General features: G+C 46.1%; 1 protein-coding gene across 8 annotated transcripts in view; it reads right to left on the bottom strand.

The window, feature by feature from the left end:
* Positions 1 to 22,163, bottom strand: part of CSGALNACT1 (chondroitin sulfate N-acetylgalactosaminyltransferase 1) — a 457,921-nt gene that overhangs the window by 109,337 nt on the left and 326,421 nt on the right. The window lies entirely within an intron of this gene.

Genomic DNA, 22,163 nt, shown 5'->3' with positions numbered 1-22,163 from the left:
TTGATATACAAGATTCTACAGCAGATGAACAATCAAAACTGCATAATTTTCTTTGTACTGGAACAGACTGAGTGGGAGTCTGAACATTTTCCATTTCTATATAATCAGGGATCACAGACACAGCGGAGGTTATCCTTGCTGTGATATGTATACCACATTCTCTATCAGGCAGGTGACTAGCACAGGGAATAGTTAGAGAGGAAGGAGAACTTAGAGCCCTTTTACATGGGCCGACTCCTCGGGTGCAAATGCCCAACAGGTCGTTCCAGTGATAGCGTTGCTGTGCTTTCAAAGAGGAACGAGCATCGCTGGTGAATGGAGGTGGAGCGGCCAGGGATCGTTCCGGCCCACCTGCTTCATTCATAGTAAACAGGCAGTTGTTCATAAGTGATTGACTGCCTGTTTACATGGGTCGATCTGTCGTTCAGTTTTCTACATGCAGAAACTGAACAACAAATGAGAAGCAAAGGAATTCATCAGTCGTTCATTTGGGGCATTTAAACGATAATTCTCGCTAGATGTAAGAATCTGAAAGATTTGTCAGCCCGTAAAAAAGGGTCTTCAGCTCTCTGTCCTTAAAAAACCAGTCTTCCTGCAGAAGTAGGATGGGTTCCGTATTTATTGGCTGCAGCCGTTACCTATTGATTGCACTCTAGACAAAATGAGTAGTTAAAAATGACTGATGGGATCTCTTTGCAGTATTAAGTGTATCGCGAATGGGGGAGGGGGGCGTATGTTAACCATTTTTTAAATTTTCTGGATTGCTGTGACAAAAACATGATCGCATGTCTAAAAATTAAGAGGAAAAAAAAAAAACATGGTGCTGTCATTTTTGGCCTCTTGCTTTGTTCTGCAATTGTACCAAACCTTGTATGACAAGTAAATGTGCAGGTCCAAAAAGAAGCAGGGTTGGGCAGCAGGTTAGGTGCTTAAAGATTTTAATGCACATAGCATCAGTTATAAACACCTCATAGCCATAAAAATAGCGACGTTTTGACCCTATACAAAACGGGTCTTTGTCAAGCCTACCCGTTTTGTATAGGGTCAAAACGTCGCTATTTTTATGGCTATGAGGTGTTTATAACTGATGCTTATGCATTAAAATCTTTAAGCACCTAACCTGCTGCCTGACCCTGCTTCTTTTTGGACTTGACACATTGGGATTTTTGTGGATTCAATCCCTTTTTCAGGCGAGCAGCTATTTCCTTTGGAAGGGTCCCCCTAGATGGTTGGTGAGTGCTGCTGTACCCCTCAGTCTTCAAGTAAATGTGCAGAACTGCAGATTTTTCAGCTATAGAAGGTTTTTGAATCAACAAAGCTGCATCCCGTCATCTGCAATTCCTGAATATTCACTCAATACTTATGTTAAAGCAAAGGATATTTCTGTATTATTTTCAAAGGTGTATCTACAAGACACAATGCAAATCAGATGAACTTTAAAATTAAAAAGGTAATACAATAGAAACATCTCTCCGTGTTTATAAATGTATAATACCCAATATCGAAGGAGACTTTGCAACACTATTACATCCTTCAGCCATGTCCATTAACCAGTGAATACCCAGGCATTAAGCCCCGTTTACACGCAAAGATGATCGCTCAAAATTTGTTTAAAAGATAGGATGAATGACAGTTTAAGCAATCATTTTGCATAAGCTGCTAATGGGCACTAGTGCCTATTAGCAGCATCTGCATGTAAATGAGCCTCCACTTGCTGTATGCAGATAACAGCAGGTGGTGTGTTATCTGCATACAACCCTTTTGTTCTCCCGTGGGACAGTAGCTGAATACAATGTTATCAGCACTCCCATGGAGAATCAAAGCATGTGGTCCCTGCTACCAGCTGCCCAGCCAAACAATGGATTTTAATCTCAACTAAAAATCATTGTTCGGACAAAAAGCAAATGATGGTAGCATTTACATGCAAAAATTATCGCTCAAAAGACATTGTTCGAGCGCATTTTGGGTGATAATAGTGTGTAAATGAGGATTTGGTCTTAGCACTGTATTGAGGCTTATTCCACAATGGATGTTTGTGCAAAAAATACACAGTATTAGGCCTCAGTCACACGGGCGCATCGGCACCCGTACACCGGCGCTGATGCGCCCGTGTGACTGCAGGAAGGAGACAGATGTACCTGCAGGCGGCCGTCTCTCTGCAGCGCCGGAGGAAAGAACACATGACCGGCAATGAAGCCGGTCACATGTTCTTTCCTCCAGCGCTGCAGAGAGACGGCCGCCTGCAGGTACGTCTGTCTGCTGGTGTCAGTCACACGGGCGCATCGGCGCCGGTGTACAGGTGCTGATGTGCCCGTGTGACTGAGGCCTTACAGTGACAGCAAAGTGGATGGCATTTACAGAACGCTCATCTGCACATTGCAAACTGGACAGATTGACATGTTGTGGGTTTATAATTCTCACCACAGGTCAATTTATATTAATTGTTCACAATTTTTACCCAATGCTGTGAATGGGGAAGTCAAAATCTGCAACAAATCCCAACTGTTGCACATTTTTCTGCTGAGAAGCTGCAGATCTACTAGCCAGTAACTAGAAAGAGAGAAAAAACTTTAAACATTGTTCCTTCATGTAAAAGGTAGAATGGGATTCCACATTTATCCTCAACTTCCTCATAAAAATTCCAATATTGGAAAAAGGTCTAGTACTATAGATTTCCAGGTTGGAACCTTAATCTATTCATCCATTTCTAGATTTTTGTGGTTTTACTTATATTGGATTTCCACAGATGGCCACCTCTAATGGCAGCAATTACAGGATCCATAATTGTATTCAGCCAGCTCACCCTGTTGTATATTCACCTCTTGCTGCTCTACCTGCTACAACTGTAGTTCTGGCACTGGAATTCATGAATCTGGTATCTAGGACATCGGAGAGGGCTGCAGAAAGTATTTAGTAAAATATAGTTTTCCAAAATGACGCCGCGCATCTGGTGGGGTCACCTCTCTCTGCAGGTTGTGATGCAGTCCCTCAAATAATTCATGAAGTATTTAGTATCCTGATCCCAAACAACCCTGAAGCAACTCTTCTCTATGTTTACCATGGCCCAAGCTTCATGTAAAAGATAAAAGGAAAAAATATAATCTATCCACTGACACTTTTTGCAAGCTGCAAAAACCATTATTCCTCATCACTGGAAATCTAAATCTCCCTGTCCCCCAAGCCTGGATAAATGGTATAGTGAAATAACACAAAATCAATATATTGACGAATTGTCCAAACACCTGAGGAAACTGATCGATTTAATACCTAGTCCCATTGGTCCAGTTTTCAATCCTCCCATATTTCCCGCATTGTAGTAAGCTAATTATTCCCCCTATTTACAAGAGTTAACATAGACTTCTATCTATTTATAGGATAGGTGATAAAAGTCTGATCATTGGAAGTTTCACCACTGAGACCCCCTCTGCAGTACAGTCATCCAACAGTGAAGAGGAGATAACATAGGACCCCCAAATCTCTGGATTGGTGGGGAAAGAAGCACAGTAGTGAGAGACCCAACAATCAGACATCACCTATGGATGTCCATTCTGGTACAGCCCCTTTTAAGTTATTCAACCAGCAGAGTCAGAATTCATTAGGTTTCCTAGAGTTTACCTTCCATGCTCTCCAAGGACTCGCTCTTTTTTCGTGAAGGAGTTTCTCACCTACAGGTGGTACCACAAATGGATCGACCAGTATATCCAAGTGATCTGCCTCCAGCATGTCAAGACATCACAACCTCTCCAAGGGTCTTCATGTCTGACTTAGTTCTTTTCTTCACAGGCGAAATCTATCAATTTACTCTGCCTGGTTCTGAACAACATATTGTAAGAGCTGTCCGCTTATTCCCCTATAGGGATGGGTTTATACATTGTTTACTATTTATGTCTTTCTCTACTTTTGCAAAGTCTCTTGGTAACATTTTCCACTTGCAACGTCTCCTTTGTATTGCAAAATAAAATGAAACCTCTGAATTGGAAAGAAAATAATTCTAAGATATATTCTACTCTCTAAAAGTTGTCCTGATACAACATATGGTGGTCAATGCAGTGCAAATCCTTACGGTCCTCCAGAACATTTCACATTTTTGTGTACAGTCTATAGCACTGTAACAAGCTTGACTGGTACTTGAAGATTGTCGGCATTGTGCCACTGAAATTCTAATATGCCCCATCACTATATATTAGTCAATTTCCAAGTAGTTTAAGCCTGACTCTGTTAGGACACTGCCATATTTAACATCCTATTAAAAATTGAAAAGGTTCTGAAATATTATAGTAACAGTGTGGATGGTGACACTTTTGAAGTGATGGATTCTATGCGGGAGATACCTCACCTCCAAAATCAATATGCTCCAAGAGGATATGCAGACAGGGGCTCTCCATTAAAGAGGGGTTTCTCGTTACCCCCACCAATCAGCTGTTTATTAAGGCCATGGCATTTCCATGAGGAATGCATCTATTCAGTAAATACCAGACAAAACAATATACACTTTTGTAGCCATTGCTCCTGGTAATGAACCTAAGTCCCATTCACTTGCATGGCACTGAGCTACACATATGCCATGTGACCAATAGACGTGACAACACAGGCCTCTTAGAGAGATCATGGCACTCTCCTGGATGACCTGCCTCTTCAAAAATGTGTTTGGCGGAGGTGTCAAGTGATGGCTCCCTACCGATCGGATACCGAGGACAGGTCATGAATATTTTAGTCTTGAAAAACCCGTTCAAGACCTAATGATATTGTGCAGTGAATATACATAGGGTCAAATACTTCTTAAGTAAAAAAATCGCTTTTGCGGCGAAAGCGATTTTTTTTTTTAAATGGACCCCTGCATTATGCCCTGTGAAAAAGAAAGCATGTGTTAGTTTTTAACAAGCACATTGCATTTACCTGCATCAGCGTTCTGCAGCTTCTTCATTTCTTCTTTTAAAGATGGCGCCGCTGGTCTTCTCCCACGGTGCACCGCGGGTCTTCCCATGGTGCACCGTGGAGTTTCTTCTTCTGTCTTCCGCGTTCCACTGCCGATACAGCCACCTCATTGGCTGATCGCCACCACATGACAGAGGCGGAGCTACGATGACGACGTGGTGACCAGCTCTCCGGCACGAGCGGCCCCATTCACCAGGCAGAAGACCTCACAGCGCAAGCGCGTCTAAAAAAGCAAGAAGCCAGCGAAATTAGACGGAGCCATGGAGACGGGGACGCCAGCAACGGAGCAGGTAAGTGAATAACTTCTGTATGGCTCATATTTAATGCACGATGTATATTACAAAGTGCATTAATATGGCCATACAGAAGTGTATGACCCCACTTGCTGCCGCGAGACAACCCCTTTAAGGCCCATTAATGCGGAGCGATGATCGCTCAAAAATTGCTAAAAAGCGATCATTTGAACGATAATTGTTGCATCTAAATGCGCGGCCATCGTGCAGCTGATTGTTAAATTCAGGTCAACCTAAAAATCATTGTGTGGTCTTATCAGGACTGCACACTGAGTGCTGAGTTCTCTGTGGGTAGTGCTGATAGCATTGTTTCCCATCTGAGAACAAAGGAGCCGAAAGCAGATAAGAGCCTTCAGACTATTAACTGCATTCAGCTAAAGGCCTCATTTGCATGCTAATAAGCTATTAAAGGGGTTGTCTCGCGAAAGCAAGTGGGGTTAAGTACTTCTGTATGGCCATGTTAATGCACTTTGTAATATACATCGTGCATTAAATATGAGCCATACAGAAGTTATTCACTTACCTGCTCCGTTGCTGGCGTCCCCGTCTCCATGGCTCCGTCTAATTTCGGTGTCTTCTTGGTTTTTTAGACACGCTTGCGCAGATGGGTCTTCTCCCTTCGGCTGGGCTCGGCAGCAGTGGCGTTTTGGCTCTGCCCCCTTGTACGCGTCATCGCGTAGCTCCGCCCCATCACACGTGACGATTCCAGCCTCCTCCAGAAGACACAGAAATTAGACGGAGCCATGGAGACGGGGACGCCAGCAACGGAGCAGGTAAGTGAATAACTTCTGTATGGCTCATATTTAATGCACGATGTACATTACAAAGTGCATTAATATGGCCATACAGAAGTACTTAACCCCACTTGCTTTCGCGAGACAACCCCTTTAAGTAGCTGAGTAGCTACTTCATAGTTTATGAAAAATGATCGCTGAAAGCTGTCACTCAAACTGCCGTTTGAGCGATAATCGCTCTGTGTAAATGGGCCTTTACAAATCGTTTGACAAGTGTTAATGTGTTATTTATCATGTAAACACAATATAACTATAAGGAGTTATATATCTTTTTGAAGAAATAAGCCAGTTCTAATTTGAAGAATTTCAGTCATTTATGGTTTTATAAAATGTAGTATAGAAGTTTAATAAGTACTTTTGAGTGGGTCTTATATTTGAATCATTCTGTCTTCAGGATTGGTGAGTGAAATGATGCTTTCCCAAGGGAATGAAGATGGAAAGTAGATTGGTATATCTTTCTGGAGAGACAGCTCTTCAGTTTGCTTGTCTATTGTGCACCTCTGATGCTGAATAATTCAGTAGGGTTCTTGATCATTGACACAGTTTTCAGCATCAAAAAGGTCAGGCCATTAAAATATCTGTCTAAAACACCGGGCCCCCCTGAAAGTGCTATATACTGCAGTCAACCCACTAGTCACAGATGTCTCTTCCATTGCTATGTATTTTCTGCATGTGAGGAGTCTGCAACTGATGCCAGTTTCCACATCTGTAATAGTCACTGCATTCTTCACTCATGAATATTCGTTACTGTCGCTCCGGCCAGTGGTTTGTAGTTCTTTACAAATTACGTATGTTATGTCAAAGCCGCACATGGGAATTGATTATAGACATTTCTATGTGTGGATCATATATATTACATTCTTGCTTACTTTTCAGAAATGTAATTGTATTTTAGATGTATCGTTGTGCATAGAGATGTAGTAATGCACAATTCAGGATAAGATGCAGCAAATGGAGTAACCAAAGTGTACAATATTTATTCAAGAACGTACACAAAAATTGTGACCAATGGAGTAATAATGAGTAAGAAACAGATTGCCTTTGATTATCTACACATAATCTACGGTTAACTAAAACATAAAAATACATTTAGAATAATATCATCACTTATATTCCGTAATATGCATTTCTGGGAGACAGTGCTGATGGTAATACACCATTTCACTTTAGGGGTTAACACTCCATCTCTAAGGTAGCTTTCTGTTTCCCTTTATAAAATATCCCAGACCGTGAATGTGGAACTCTCGCAATGATGAATGCTTCACAGCCCAGTATCCTTAGTATACTCCGTGTATGCAGCAGCAGAACTGCTGGGTAATAAGTACCTGTCCCTACGCACATCTAGCGTCTTTACAGAGGCCGGCCTCACTTAAGCTGGGTTCACACAAAGCGAATTTGCCGCCGAACTTCCTTCCGGAATTTTGCTGCGGTAAATCCACCTTCAGCCACTAGTCCCGTTATTAGCCAGCCATGTGGACGAGATTTGTAAAAAAAAAATAAAATCTCGTCCACATGGAACGGCCAATCCATTGTAGCAAAGACGTCAGAAGCCGATGATGCAGAGTGGATTTCCCAAGCCACTCCAAACCCCACGGCGGAAATTTTGTGTTTTTTCGCTGGGTCAAAACCGCGAGATTTCCATCAGGAGTCCGCCCTGTAAGAAACCAGTCTTAAGGTTATATGCGTGGGTGCCACAACTTATACCAACGTAAATGATACTTAAAGGGGTTGTCTCGCGAAATCAAGTGGGGTTATACACTTCTGTATGACCATATTAATGCACTTTGTAATATACATCGTGCATTAAATATGAGCCATACAGAAGTTATTCACTTACCTGCTCCGTTGCTAGCGTCCTCGTCTCCATGGCTCCGTCTAAATTCGCTGGCAGCTTGCTTTTTTAGACGCGCTTGCGCAGTCCGTTCGTCTCCTTTCAGCACGAGCCGCTTCAGTGTGCTCCCCGCTACAGCTCTTCTGCGCATGCGCAGACGAGCTGTCACTGCTCGGGAGCGCGCTGGAGCGGCCATTCTGTACCATCCTCTGTTAGAGGAAGGTGCAGAGCCGCCCAGCTGTCCCGAGAAGCCGCCCAGCTGTCCCGCCGTCCTGCCGCCCAGGTAAGTGATGGGCCGGGGGGGCTGCCGCCGCGTCGGGGGCGGGCTGCGCCGGGGGGCTGCCGCTGTGATGGGGGGGCTGCCGCTGCGCCGGGGGGGGGGCTGCGCTGGGGGGGCTGTCGCTGCGATGGGGGGGCTGTCGCTGTGCCGGGGGGGGGGGGGGGCTGCGCCGGTTACCTGCTGCCTGGCGGTGGGTGACTGGTCGGCTGGGTTTAATCCAGGGGTCCGGTCGGCGGCTGCGGGGCGTCTGGTTGTCAGGGAGACACAGCTGGTAGCGTCTCGGGAGCGTGCACGTCGGGCTACAGCAAGCGACGGGAAAAGAGCTGGCGGCCATCTTGGGAAAATTTTTATAAGTTGCTGAAACGCTGGAACTGTAAGTACAAACCAGCTAGAAAAGTCATTTACAGGGGGGCTTAGTAATGTATGCTTAATTAGGGGGACTGGGCAAAAAAAAAATTCACTGCTTCCTCGAAACAACCCCTTTAAGTGTTCTTCAGGTTAAGGAAAGCTACTTTCCTCTGCTTTGTCTTTTTGCCACTGCTTCTCTCTGTTCTCTGGTAGCTCAAACAGCAGCTCTCCACGCCCTCCAATTTGGAGCTTGCTTAGCTCTAGTCTTACAGTGCCTGCGTACCCTCCCCTCCTACTACACAGCAGTAATAGTCTTTCATATCAGAACATCATTCAGTCAGCCAGTTTCCTGTGAGCATGCTTAATTCCATTATGCCAAATTTTGTCACACAATATGATTTTTGGGTAATTTCTCCCATCCATCTCTATGGCAACAATAACTTCTTGGGCTGAGTCTCCTACAGCAGGGATCCCCAACTCCAGTCCTCAGGGACCACCAACAGGTCATATTTTCAGGATATCCTATAGTAAGAACATCTGTGGCAATGTCTGAGGCACCGACAATAATTACATCACCAGTGTAACACTGAGGAAATCCTGAAAACATGACCTGTAGGCGGTCCCTGAGGACTGGAGTTGGGGAACACTGTCCAACAGCATAATGCTCCCTGCTCCTTGGTAAATAATTCATACATAAGCCGCTCTCTAACATGTGCTCCAGCTTAGGTGCATGATTTAGATCAGCGGATCAGGAGCCACATGCCACATTCCCCGTTACATAACAATTCTAACAGTGGAATAGGGTACTAGAGCCTCCATGCCCATCCATATCACATCTAGTATCCAAGCTATGGGTGCTACAACAGTACTAGAGCCTACATGCCCCCCGTATCAGATCTTGTATCCAAGCTAGAGGTTGTACAATAGGGTACTAGAGCCTCCAAGCCTGCGTGTATCACATCTTGTATACAAGCTAGAGGTGGCACAACAGATTACTAGAGCTTACATGCCCAACCGTATCTTGTATTCAAGCTATAGGCGGTACAAGAGAGTACTAGAGCCCCTATGCCCGTCCGTAACACATCTTGTATCCAAGCTAGAGGCTGTATATCAGGGTAATAGAGCCTCCATGCCCCCCGTATCACATCTTGTATCCAAGCTAGAGGTGTTAAAACAGGGTACTAGAGTCTCCATGCACACCCATATCACAACTCATATCCAAGCTAGAGGCGGTACAACAGAGTACTAGAGTCTCCATGCCCGTCCGTATCACATCTTGTATACAAGCTAGAGGCGGCACAACAGGGTACTAGAGCCTCTATGCCCGTCCGTATCACATCTTGTATACAAGCTAGAGGCGGTACCAACAGGTACAAGAGCCTTAATGCCCCCCGTATCACATCTTGCATCCAAGGGTAATAGAACCTCCATACAAGGGGTCAGTTTTCCCCAGTAAAAGATCTTTTTGCTCTGATATTGTAATCACTTCTATCAATGTCACAATCACACAGAGAAAGTTTCATGCCCTCCGACAACTCCTATGGGGGGGGGGGGGGGGGGATGAGTTTTGACAAGGAGTGTAGTCTGTAATGTATAATTTACAAGCCTGTAAGTGTTAAGCCATGTTCTTAAAGATTTGAGTAATTTTGCACAACTGCTGTATGTTTACATTGAAGACTGTTACGCTAATTTGTCTGGCTCACATCTCAATTACCACAAGGAGCTTCAGCTTGGCAACATGTAGACATTGTTCATGGTTTAAGTACTAAGAGTCTCTCGCTGCCACGTTACTCCATGTATTTACATTGTTGCCAAGGATTAAAACAAAGCATGTTTTGCTTTTCTAGCGCTCACAAGGGTGTAAAGTAAAGGGCCCTGCAGATTAACACAGATGTCAAGCATTTCTACAGCTTTGCGTACAAAACACAATATTTCCACTAGTGGATGCCAGCTATTACCAGCCTGATTAATGCACTGCAATCTAAAATTCCCCACCTGTTTTTCTTTAATGCAGAACGTAATGTTAATCCAGTGTACTACACACATTATAATATATATACTGTACACATAAAAAGATTTCTGCAATCTAGTTACTAATCACTGTTTTCTTGTGCAATATTTATTTTTGGCAAACAATGACACAGTATTTCCTTGAAAACAAAACAAAAAAAAAACGTCTTATATTAATTTTTGCCCCAAAAGAGGCACCAGGTCTTATTTTTAGGGGGAGGTATTATACTTACCTATCCAGGTCCTTCCCGCTGCTCTCCAAAACTCTGATGCGCTTCCCGCAGTCCTAGGCTGCTCATACAACATCACTTCCTGGTTATGGGATTCATAAATCCTGCCCCCAAGAAGCGATGGCTGTGATTGGTTCTTCAACCACTGCTCAGCCAATCAACAGGCAGTATTTATGAATTGCCTGAGCCGTGGCCACACAGCCATTGCATTGGTTTATCCAGCGCTGCATTGATTGGTTTTTCGACCGCTGCTCAGCCAATCACAGCCAATGCTTCCTGGAGGTGGGATTTATGTTGTATGAGCGGCTGAGGACTGCGGGCACCGCACTGAGCCTCCAGAGAGTAGCCAGAGGGACCTGGGCCAAGGTTGCTAGATAATGTATTCCTTTTTAATATAGTGTAACTAGGGCTTATTTTTGGGGTAGGGCTTATATTTCAAGCCTCCCCAAAATTAGGCTAGGACTTATTTTCGAGGTAGGTCTTCTTTTCGGCGAAACAGGGAACCTCACCAGCTCTTACAATTTCATGTTTAGTCGGGAATCAGGAATCCAATTACCCCACTGAAACTGCTCTTACGATAGTCACTACGAACCTTCTAGTGGCAAAGTCTGAAGAGGAGACTGACAATCACCGTCCTACAAGGTTGTACTACCTAGTCCCAGTCTGAGTAGTAGTTGCTACAATCACTCAGCATCAGCTCTCGCGATGATGCTGCTTCATTTGATATAACAGTCGCTGGTCTACTCAAGAGGTTCTCCTCAGAGATCCAGACAATTTCTCTCCACAATCTTTCACAGAAATTAGGCATTTCCAGGCTTTAGAAAGCCATACTCCTAGTTGGTGGAACAAGCCCCAGGTTTACTTGTCTCTCAGGCCAATAAGCGCTCCAACAGGCACCTCAGAAACTCTATCCACACCCTTCCCTATTGGGACCAAACTTCCCCTTTGTGTCTACACCAACTTAATCAGCTAACCAACCAGTCCATAAAGAAACAACCAATCAACAAAAGGATACAGCTTTAGTACATTTCCTGTTAGTGTAGATGTGGTAGCAGGACTTAAAGGGGTTGTCCCACAAAATAAAGTAAAGTAAAGTTAAACACTTCTGTATGGCCATATACATGCACTTTGTAATATACATCGTGCATTAAATATTGGCCATACAGAAGTTATTTACTTAGCTACAGCCCCCCCCCCCCTGTGCTGCCGTCCCCGTCTGCCTGGCGCCGACCAAATCCTTCTCCTGGCCCGAATAGACGCACTTGCGCAGTCTTCCTCTTCTGTCCCGTCGACGCGCCGCACAGGTCGTCTGTGCATGCGCAGACCAGCAGTGCGGCGCGAGCACGCTGGAGCAGCGTGTCCACGGGACCATAGAGGCAGACTGCGCAAGCGCGTCTATTCGAGCCAGGAGAAGGATTCGGTCGGTGCCAGGGAGACGGGGACGCCAGCAAAGGGGGGGGGGGGGGACCCCCTGTATGTAAGTAAATAACTTCTATATGGCCAATATTTAATGCACGATGTATATTACAAAGTGCATGTATATGGCCATACAGAAGTGTTTAACTTTACTTTATTTTGCGGGACAACCCCTTTAAGGCCCATATACACTGAAAGATAATCGCTCAAACGACAGCTTGAGTGACAGTTAGGCAAAGTGCTGGCGTCCCCGTCTGCCTGGCGCCGACCAAATCCTTCTCCTGGCCCGAATAGACGCACTTGCGCAGTCTTCCTCTTCTGTCCCGTCGACGCGCCGCACAGGTCGTCTGTGCATGCGCAGACCAGCAGTGCGGCGCGAGCACGCTGGAGCAGCGTGTCCACGGGACCATAGAGGCAGACTGCGCAAGCGCGTCTATTCGAGCCAGGAGAAGGATTCGGTCGGTGCCAGGGAGACGGGGACGCCAGCAAAGGGGGGGGGGGGGGACCCCCTGTATGTAAGTAAATAACTTCTATATGTCTATATGGCCAATATTTAATGCACGATGTATATTACAAAGTGCATGTATATGGCCATACAGAAGTGTTTAACTTTACTTTATTTTGCGGGACAACCCCTTTAAGGCCCATATACACTGAAAGATAATCGCTCAAACGACAGTTTGAGTGACAGTTAGGCAAAGATGATCACTCAAGCCTCTAAGTAGCTAATTAGATACTTAAGAGTTAATGCAGGCAGAGCGATAGCTCAGAGAACAAAAGCAGCTCTTTTGTATATGCAAACAGCTGCATTGTTCTCGGAGTCTTCAGATGGTGTCCCACTGAGAACTTTCAGTGGGATACCAGCTGAAAGATTATTATCAGCGCCGCACGCTGAGAAAATCAGCGTGTGGTGCTGATAAGAGTCATTAGTAATTTCTAGCTTGCTAGAAATCACCGATGAGCGAATAGTGCACGATGGCGGCGTGTTAAGACAGAACAATAATGGCTGAAAAGTTGGCTTTTGAGCAAATTTTGAGCGATAATCATTGTGTCTAAATAGGCCTTTATAAGCTATTGTTTATCTGTTATCAGCCCGAAGGCTGAAGCATATTACATATTGCTCTGTTTATTCTACTGTATACTAATTTGAGCCCTAGTAGCTTCCCTTCCTCTTGAAACAGTTGACTGTAAATACAGTCTGCTTTGCTATGTATCTAACCTTCAGCTGTGTGATACTAGCTGTAGCTAAGAAAAAATAAATAAATAAAAATCAGGCATCACCAGAAAAGAAATCTCCAAAAACTGCATGGCTAGCCCTGATCCCAGTTTCCTCAGCACTACATCCAGCACCTACTCACTTTCTATGTTAGAACCAATGACAGAGAAAGAAGTATCCAGGCTGCTTATGGCTGCCCGCCCCACCACCTGCGCTAGCGACCCCCTCACCTCCTTTGGTCCCTTTCCAGAGCTCTCATTACTCACCTTACCACAATCTGCAACCTCTCCCTAACCTCTGGCACCTTCTCCTCCTCATTTATACACTCCATCATATACCCTCTGCTTAAAAAACCAACCGTTGACCGATGCTTCCAACTACCGACCCCTCTCGAACCTCCTCTTCAGCTTCAAATTAGAACGCCTGGTCTATTAGAACGCCTGGTCTCCCGCCTCACATGCTTTCTCTCTGACAACTCACTCTTCGACCCCCTCCAGTCTGGTTTTCGCTCTCTACACTCGACTGAAATTGCCCTCAGAAAAGTATCAAATGACCTGATGACGGTAAAATCGAGAGGGGACTACTCCCTACTAATTCTACTTGACCTATCTGCTGCATTTGACACTGTCGACCATGACCTCCTTCTCACTATGCTCCGCGCTATTGGACTAAAGGACACTGCTCTCTCCTGGTTCTCCTCCTACCTCTGACCGCTCTTTCAGTGTCTCCTTTGCTGGCTCTATGTCCTCTCAACTTCCTCTCGCTGTTGGGGTACCCCAGGGCTCGGTTCTTGGTCCCCTTCTCTAGCTATACAGCCCCAATTGGACACATCCACAAATTCTGCTTCCAATACCATCTCTACGCTGATGACACCCAACTATACACCTCTTACCGAGAGATCTCTGAACCATTCCTCCAAAATATCACAGACTGTCTGTCCGCTGTCTCTAATACTATGTCCTCCCTTTTTTTTCAAACTAAACCTCTCTAAAACTGACCTTCTCGTCTTTCTACCTTCCAACCGACCTCCCCTCAACATCTCCATTCCAGTGTTTGGCACCATCATAACCCCTAGACAGCATGCCCGCTGCCTTGGTGTCACACTGGACTCTGACCTCTCCTTTACCCCCCACATCCAATCTATGGCCCAAACATGCCACATGCACCTCAAAAATATTGCTAAAATATGATCATTCCTCACCATGGACACGCTAAAGACACTTGTGGTCGCCCTCATCCACTTCTGACTCGACTACTGTAACTCGCTATTCATCGGCCCTCCCCACACCAAAATCACTCCACTCCAATCCATACTAAATGCGGCAGCTAGGCTCATTTTTCTATCCAGTCGTTACTCAGACGCCTCTGCATTATGCCAGTCGCTGCATTGGCTGCCCATCCACTGCAGAACTAAATTTAAACTCCTCTACCTCACTCACAAAGCTCTGCATGGCGCTGCGCCACCATACATCGCCTCCCTCCTGTCCGTACACCACCCAGCCCGCTCACTCCGATCCACTAACACACTCAAACTAAACACCCCTCTAATACAAACCTCACATGCTCGCCTTCAGGACTTCACCAGAGCAGCACCCATCCTCTGGAATGCTTTACCCAAGGCATCCGGACAATTCCCAATGCACGAAATTTCAGACGTGCCCTAAAAAAGCACCTTTTCAGGGAGGCATACCAACAAATCTCCTGACCTAGTCCCCTGCCCCTCCTTATGGCTCCCCACACCTTCCACCCTGCCTATCATATATGACCTCTACCCCGACACCTCCTTATCGCGCCACCCCATTTGCTTTCTAACTGATTTCCACATCAAATCCCCTACTGCCTGTGTTCCCCATGCCTCGCTTCCCTCCTCCTGTACCACACTTACCCCATTTGTTTCAAACTGACTGTACCTCACATTGTAATTGTTGTATTGTTTGTGTTTCTCCTGTGCTTGAAAGCGCTGCGGAATAAGTTGGTGCTATACAAATAAAGATTATTTTTATTATTGTGTAATCAGATACCAGGAACCTAGCACTGCAATTCACCCACTAAGCCCCCACCCCTTCCCTTTACTCACACTGTCTACCCCTCCCTTTCCTAAACTTGCTAAAGTGAAAGTTAAAACATATTTCTGTGTCTTTGTATGAAGATGAACCAATAAGTGTTAGCTTTTAATAAGCCTGCCTACTCGATATATAAACTGTTGTATGTGATGTACTAAGGCAGTCAGAGGTTTGTGAACACACGGTTCCCTCTGTCGACACATAAATCTGTTCACTTCCTATGTCCCAGGTATCTTGGCAGATGTTGGATCGTACATCATAGAGAATACAGAATACAGTTAACCCTCCTTAAAACCTCTTCCACTCTAATGGAAGCAAATACAATTCAAAAGTTTACACTTACATAAAACGTGGACCATGCCTACCTATAATTTAAAACTAACCCCTCCCCCTCCCCATCACAAAGGAACCTACTTTCTACACGTGATCAGTGGCATTAGTGAAGATGGCATATGACCACAGTGACCGTGGACTTTGTGCCCAAGAAGTGGCCAATGGGGGGAGAAGGGGAGATTCTTCTACAGACATAAATTACAGTTAAATACAGTTAAATTGAAAGTTCCTATAGGGGTAACTGAAGTATTACACGTTTCTTACAATAACACTTCAGAACAAAGTCCTGAAAAGATGATATGTGTCCCTGATTTACATTTTATCATTAGCAAGGCACCTGGAAAAGTCCCTTAAAAATTCATCTTGTGAAACATCAAAAAAGGCAGATCGAGATGTGATTGCTGGCAGGAGACTTTTCCCCTTTTTTACAGGCCTAGCTAGGAATTAATTATGACTTCAGCTCTTTGCTGAATTGCCACTGACCTAAAGGCAGGGAAGAGCCAAAAAGTCTTGTTTTGCACAATTAACTTTTTCTATTTGTCTTATTCGCAATCAATTTTTTGTCATGCAAGTAATTGACAAACCAATTTAAACCACAGGCTCGTCGCTTGCACTAAGTACATTTACACAAAACGTATAGCCTGACATTTATTGAAATAACTAGACTATAGGAGAAGGAAGGGGGGGGGGGGGGTTCTGGCAAAACGTGACCTCTTTATTTGATGGGCAATACAATGCTCATTGTGGTCCTTGGGCTGTTCTGTGGGTTACCATTCTAAAGCCCTGTTTACATGCAAAGATGATTGCCCAAAATTTGTTCAAAAGTCAAGGAGAATGACAGTTTGAGCGATCATTTTGCATAAGCCGCTAATGGGCACTAATGCATTTAATTGAGCTGCATGCAGAGAACAGCACTTGGTCTGTTATCTGCATACAGCCCCTTTGTTCTGCAGTGAGACTGCAGCTGAAAACAATGTTATCAGCGCTCCCGTGGAGAATCACAGCATGTGGTCCCTGCTATCAGCTTTCCTGCTGAACGATGGATTTTAAACTCAACTAAAAATCATTGTTTGGACGAAAAGCAAATGATGGTAGCATTTACATGCAATGATTATCGCTCAAAAGACATCGTTTGAGCGAATTTTGAGTGATAATCGTTGCGTGTAAATGGGCTTAAGGTGCAGAAGTGCTGCATAGTGTGTCGGTGAAGGTCCAATATGCCTTTTCTAAATGCTGTGCCATACTCTACAGTAGTGGTCTCCAACGTGTGCTTTTCCAGCTGCTGTAAGACCACTACTACCAACAGCCAGGGCATGCTGGTTGTTTCACAACAACTAGGGAGCCACAGGTTGGAATCCACTATTCTCTGGGGACATGTGTTGCTTGTTAAGGCTGTGCAATATATACAGTTTTTCCTACTAGAAGCCACTACGCAGAAACCACCTTGTACCACACTGTTACATATATTGGTCTCTACCTAAAATTAGGGTTTGGAAATATTAACCTATAAAACGTTCCTAGCAGACGTGAATATGGGAAGAGGAAGGCGTCGTGAATTACCTTAACTACTAGCACTGCTATGGTCTCCACAACAGAGGGGTAACGCAACTAATTTATTACTTGAAAAATTAGATAAAATAACTTTGGTCTTGGCTGCAGACTGTTATAACCGCGCATAAAGCAACCAAATGTAGTTGCCTCGTTAAAGTGGAAATACTGAGTCATACTGAAGACTTTCCTTCATTAGTTCACATCTGGCAGAGGTCCCCAAGTAGAAAAACAGAATTAAAACTGAAAAAACAGTCAGCGCCAAACTGACAAGATAAGCATATCCGTACTAAAGCCACCTAAGGGATTTCTCTTCATCTAGTCATAAGAGACCGTATAAAGGCCCATTTATACAGGATGAACAAACATTCATTACTACTTTTTGCCTAGTGTAAACCTACTGATCAGAATGCAAAGAAACAAATTGCTCATTTGTCAGACAGTGTGGAACTGGGGTGACTGGGTCCAACCAATAGAATTGACTCCGGGGCCCACCTTAAAAACCCCTTAGTGACGGCCAATACGCCTTTTTACTGCCCTCACTAATGGGCTTTTAACCTGCACATACATCTTTTTATGGCGGTGGCTTGGCCGATTACTGACAGCCAGGCTCCTGCTCTAACCAGCAGATGCTGAGAAACCTCCTGGCAGTTTAACCATGCCACAATCAATAGCAACTACAGCATTTAAGCAGATGACTGGGAGAGGGGGCTCCTTCTGTCGCCTTTACCTGACAAAAGCCTCCATGTCTGCCATGTAACGCTTCCTCTTAGGCCCAGTCTCCAGCAGAGTCTAAGGCTGGGTTCACACGGGGCGGATTCTCGACGGAAATCTTGCAGTTTGGCTGCACTTGCTCTTCCGCTGCGGCTGGCGCTCCCATAGAGGAGAGCGTGGCCACAGCAGAAGAAAAAAGAATTAACATGCTGCGGCCGGCAAATCCGCGCCGCAGCGGCGGCTTCTGGCGGCTTTGCCGCAGCGGATTTGCCATCCCGTGTGGATGAGATTTCTCAGAAATCTCGTCCACATGGCTGGCTAATCCCGGGATTAGTGGACGCATGCGGATTTGCCGCGGCGAAATTCCGGATGGAATTTCCGCGGCAAATCCGCCCCGTGTGAACCCAGCCTTATAGGCTGCTGTCATAGGCTTTCTTAGAATGCACTACATAAGTAATGCAGTGTACTATCCTAGCGATCGAACTACCGCAACGTCAAGTCTCCCTGAGGGATTAAAAAATAGCGTAAAAAAAAGGTCAATAAAGTTCGATTCAGGGATAAAGAAAAAAATCCAGTTTAAAGAAAATATGCATTTTTCCCCATAAAAACCCTTTTTTAATGGTTAAAAAATAATAAAATTTTTAAAAAGCAGCACAAAAAAATATTAACGCATTTGTAATGACCCAGACAATAATTATGTTATTTATCACATATTGACAATGTCATAAAAGTAATCTTAAAAACTAACACCGGAATTGCTATTTTTCTTTTGTTTGCCTCCCAAATAACACAATAGAAAAGTCACATATACTTAAACAGTACCAATAAAAGCTACATCTCTACCCGCAAGAAACAAGCTGTGTTGCCAGAAAAAGAACAATGCTATCGATCCTAGGATTGTTTCACACGGGAGAGAAAATTGTGTTTGATGCGAGTCAGTAAAAAAAGCAGATTATGAAACAAATGATTTACAATGGTTTCCTTCTAGAGATGAGCGAACGTACTCGTCCGAGCTTGATACTCGTTCGAGTATTAGCGTGTTCAAGATGCTCGTTACTCGTAACGAGTACCACGCGATGTTCGGGTTACTTTCACTTTCATCTCTGAGACGTTAGCGCGCTTTTCTGGCCAATTGAAAGACAGGGAAGGCATTACAACTTCCCCCTGCGACGTTCAAGCCCTATACCACCCCCCTGCAGTGAGTGGCTGGCGAGATCAGGTGTCACCCGAGTATAAAAATCAGCCCCTCCTGCGGCTCGCCTCAGATGCGTTGTGACATAGCTGAGGGACAGTGCTGTTGGTGCCGGAGCTGCTATAGGGTGTTATAGAGTGTTAGGAGTTAGTGTAGGCTTCAAGAACCCCAACAGTCCTTCTTAGGGCCACATCTAACCGTGTGCAGTACTGTGGAGGCTGCTTTTTGCAGTGTTGCACATTTTTTTTTTTTTGGTATATCGGCCGTGCAGAGCATTGCGCCCTGCAGTAATACTCCAGGGACAGAATTGTGTAGGCAGGGCCAGAAGACATACATTATTGATTGAATATAGGCAGTGGGCCTTTTCTAAAAAATCTTGGGCAAAAAATCTATTTGGCCTGCCTGTCACTGTGCTCAGTGTTCTGGGTCCGTGTATGCTGGGTGTAGTAGTTCTACAAATAAATACGCAGGGAGTTAAGTGTTACAGCAGGCGTGCGCCAAATTATTTCCTGGCTCTGAAATCACCGCTTTGTTGCAGTTAATAACAGTGCAGCACTCTGCAGTTCTGTCACACACTCCAGGGACAGAATTGTGTAGGCAGGGCCAGAAGACATATATTATTGATTGAATATACGCAGTGGTCCTTTTCAAAAAAATATTGGGCAAAAAATCTATTTGGCCTGCCTGTCACTGTGCTCAGTGTTCTGGGTCCGTGTATGCTGGGTGTAGTAGTTCTACAAATAAATACGCAGGGAGTTAAGTGTTACAGCAGGCGTGCGCCAAATTATTTCCTGGTGTTCCGTAAGCGAAGTCAGCCTCCAACGACAGGCCAATAAGCGGCACATTTAATTACAGCGTTCTGTTTCTGCATTACTGGTAATACAGCATGCAGAGGGGTAGGCCTAGAGGACGTGGGCACGGCCGAGGACGCGGATGCCCTAGTCCGGGTGTGGGCACAGGCCGAGCTCCTGATCCAGGTGTATCGCAGCCGACTGCTGCGGGATTAGGAGAGAGGCACGTTTCTGGCGTCCCCACATTCATAGCACATTTAATGGGTCCACGCGGTAGACCTTTATTAGAAAATGAGCAGTGTGAGCAGGCCCTGTCGTGGATGGCAGAAAGTGCTTCCAGCAACCTATCGTCCTCCCACAGTTCTGCGCCGTCCACTGCTGCAACTCAGAATCCTCTGGCTGCTGCTCCTCCTTCCTCCCAGCCTCCTCACTCGATGAAAATGAGACATTCTGAGGAGCGGACAGACTCCCAGGAACTGTTCTCGGGCCCCTGCTCAGATTGGGCAGCAGTGGTTCCTCTCCCACCAGAGGAGTTTATCGTGACTGATGCCCAACCATTGCAAAGTTCCCGGGGGATGAGGCTGGGGACTTCCGGCAACTGTCTCAAGACCTTTCAGTGGGTGAGGAGGCCGATGACGATGAGACACAGTTGTCTATCAGTGAGGTAGTAGTAAGGGCATTAAGTCCGAGGGAGGAGCGCACTGAGGATTCTGAGGAAGAGCAGCAGGACAATGAGGTGACTGACCCCACCTGGTTTGCTACGCCTACTGAGGACAGGTCTTCAGAGGGGGAGGCAAGGGCAGCAGCAGGGCAGGTTGCAAGAGGCAGTGCGGTGGCCAGGGGTAGAGGCAGGGCCAGACCGAATAATCCACCAACTGTTTCCCAAAGCACCCCCTCGCGCCATGCCACCCTGCAGAGGCCGAGGTGCTCAAAGGTCTGGCAGTTTTTCACTGAGAGTGCAGACGACCGACGAACAGTGCTGTGCAACCTTTGTCGCGCCAAGATCAGCCGGGGAGCCACCACCACCAGCCTCACCACCACCAGCATGCGCAGACATATGATGGCCAAGCACCCCACAAGGTGGGACGAAGGTTGTTCACTGCCTCCGGTTTGCACCGCTGCCTCTCCCCCTGTGCCCCAACCTGCCACTGAGATCCAACCCCGCTCTGAGGACACAGGCACTACCGTCTCCTGGCCTGCACCCACACCCTCACCTCCGCTGTCCTCGGCCCCATCCAGCAATGTCTGTCAGCGCAGCGTCCAGCCGTCGCTAGCGCAAGTGTTTGAGCGCAAGCGCAAGTACGCCGCCACGCAACCGCACGCTCAAGCGTTAAACGTGCACGTAGCCAAATTTATCAGCCTGGAGATGCTGCCGTATAGGGTTGTGGAAACGGAGTCCTTCAAAAGTATGATGGCGGCGGTGGCCCCGCGCTACTCAGTTCCCAGTCGCCACTATTTTTCCCGATGTGCCGTCCCAGCCCTGCACGACCACGTCTCCCGCAACATTGTACGCGCCCTCACCAACGCGGTTACTGGCAAGGTCCACTTAACTACGGACACGTGGACAAGCACAGGCGGGCAGGGCCACTATATCTCCCTGACGGCACATTGGTTGAATTTAGTGGAGGCTGGGACAGAGTCAGAGCCTGGGACCGCTCACGTCCTACCCACCCCCAGAATTGCGGGCCCCAGCTCGGTGGTGGTATCTGCGGCGGTGTATGCTTCCTCCAATAAACCACCCTCCTCCTCCTCCTCCTCCTCCAACGCAACCTCTGTCTCGCAATCAAGATGTGTCAGCAGCAGCACGACGCCAGCAGTCGGTGTCGCGCGTCGTGGCAGCACAGCGGTGGGCAAGCGTCAGCAGGCCGTGCTGAAACTACTCAGCTTAGGAGATAAGAGGCACACGGCCCACGAACTGCTGCAGGGTCTGACAGAGCAGACCGACCGCTGGCTTGCGCCGCTGAGCCTCCAACCGGGCATGGTCGTGTGTGAAAACGGCCGTAACCTGGTGGCGGCTCTGCAGCTCTGCAGCCTCACGCACGTGCCATGCCTGGCCCACGTCTTTAATTTGGTGGTTCAGCGCTTTCTGAAAAGCTACCCACGCTTGTCAGACCTGCTCGGAAAGGTGCGCCGGCTCTGCGCACATTTCTGCAAGTCCCACACGGATGC

Source organism: Eleutherodactylus coqui, chromosome 7 (genome assembly GCF_035609145.1).
Source record: "Eleutherodactylus coqui strain aEleCoq1 chromosome 7, aEleCoq1.hap1, whole genome shotgun sequence".
Classification (NCBI taxonomy): domain Eukaryota; kingdom Metazoa; phylum Chordata; class Amphibia; order Anura; family Eleutherodactylidae; genus Eleutherodactylus; species Eleutherodactylus coqui.
The sequence above is the reverse complement of the archived record's forward strand: the minus strand, read 5'-3'. Positions and strand labels throughout refer to the sequence as shown.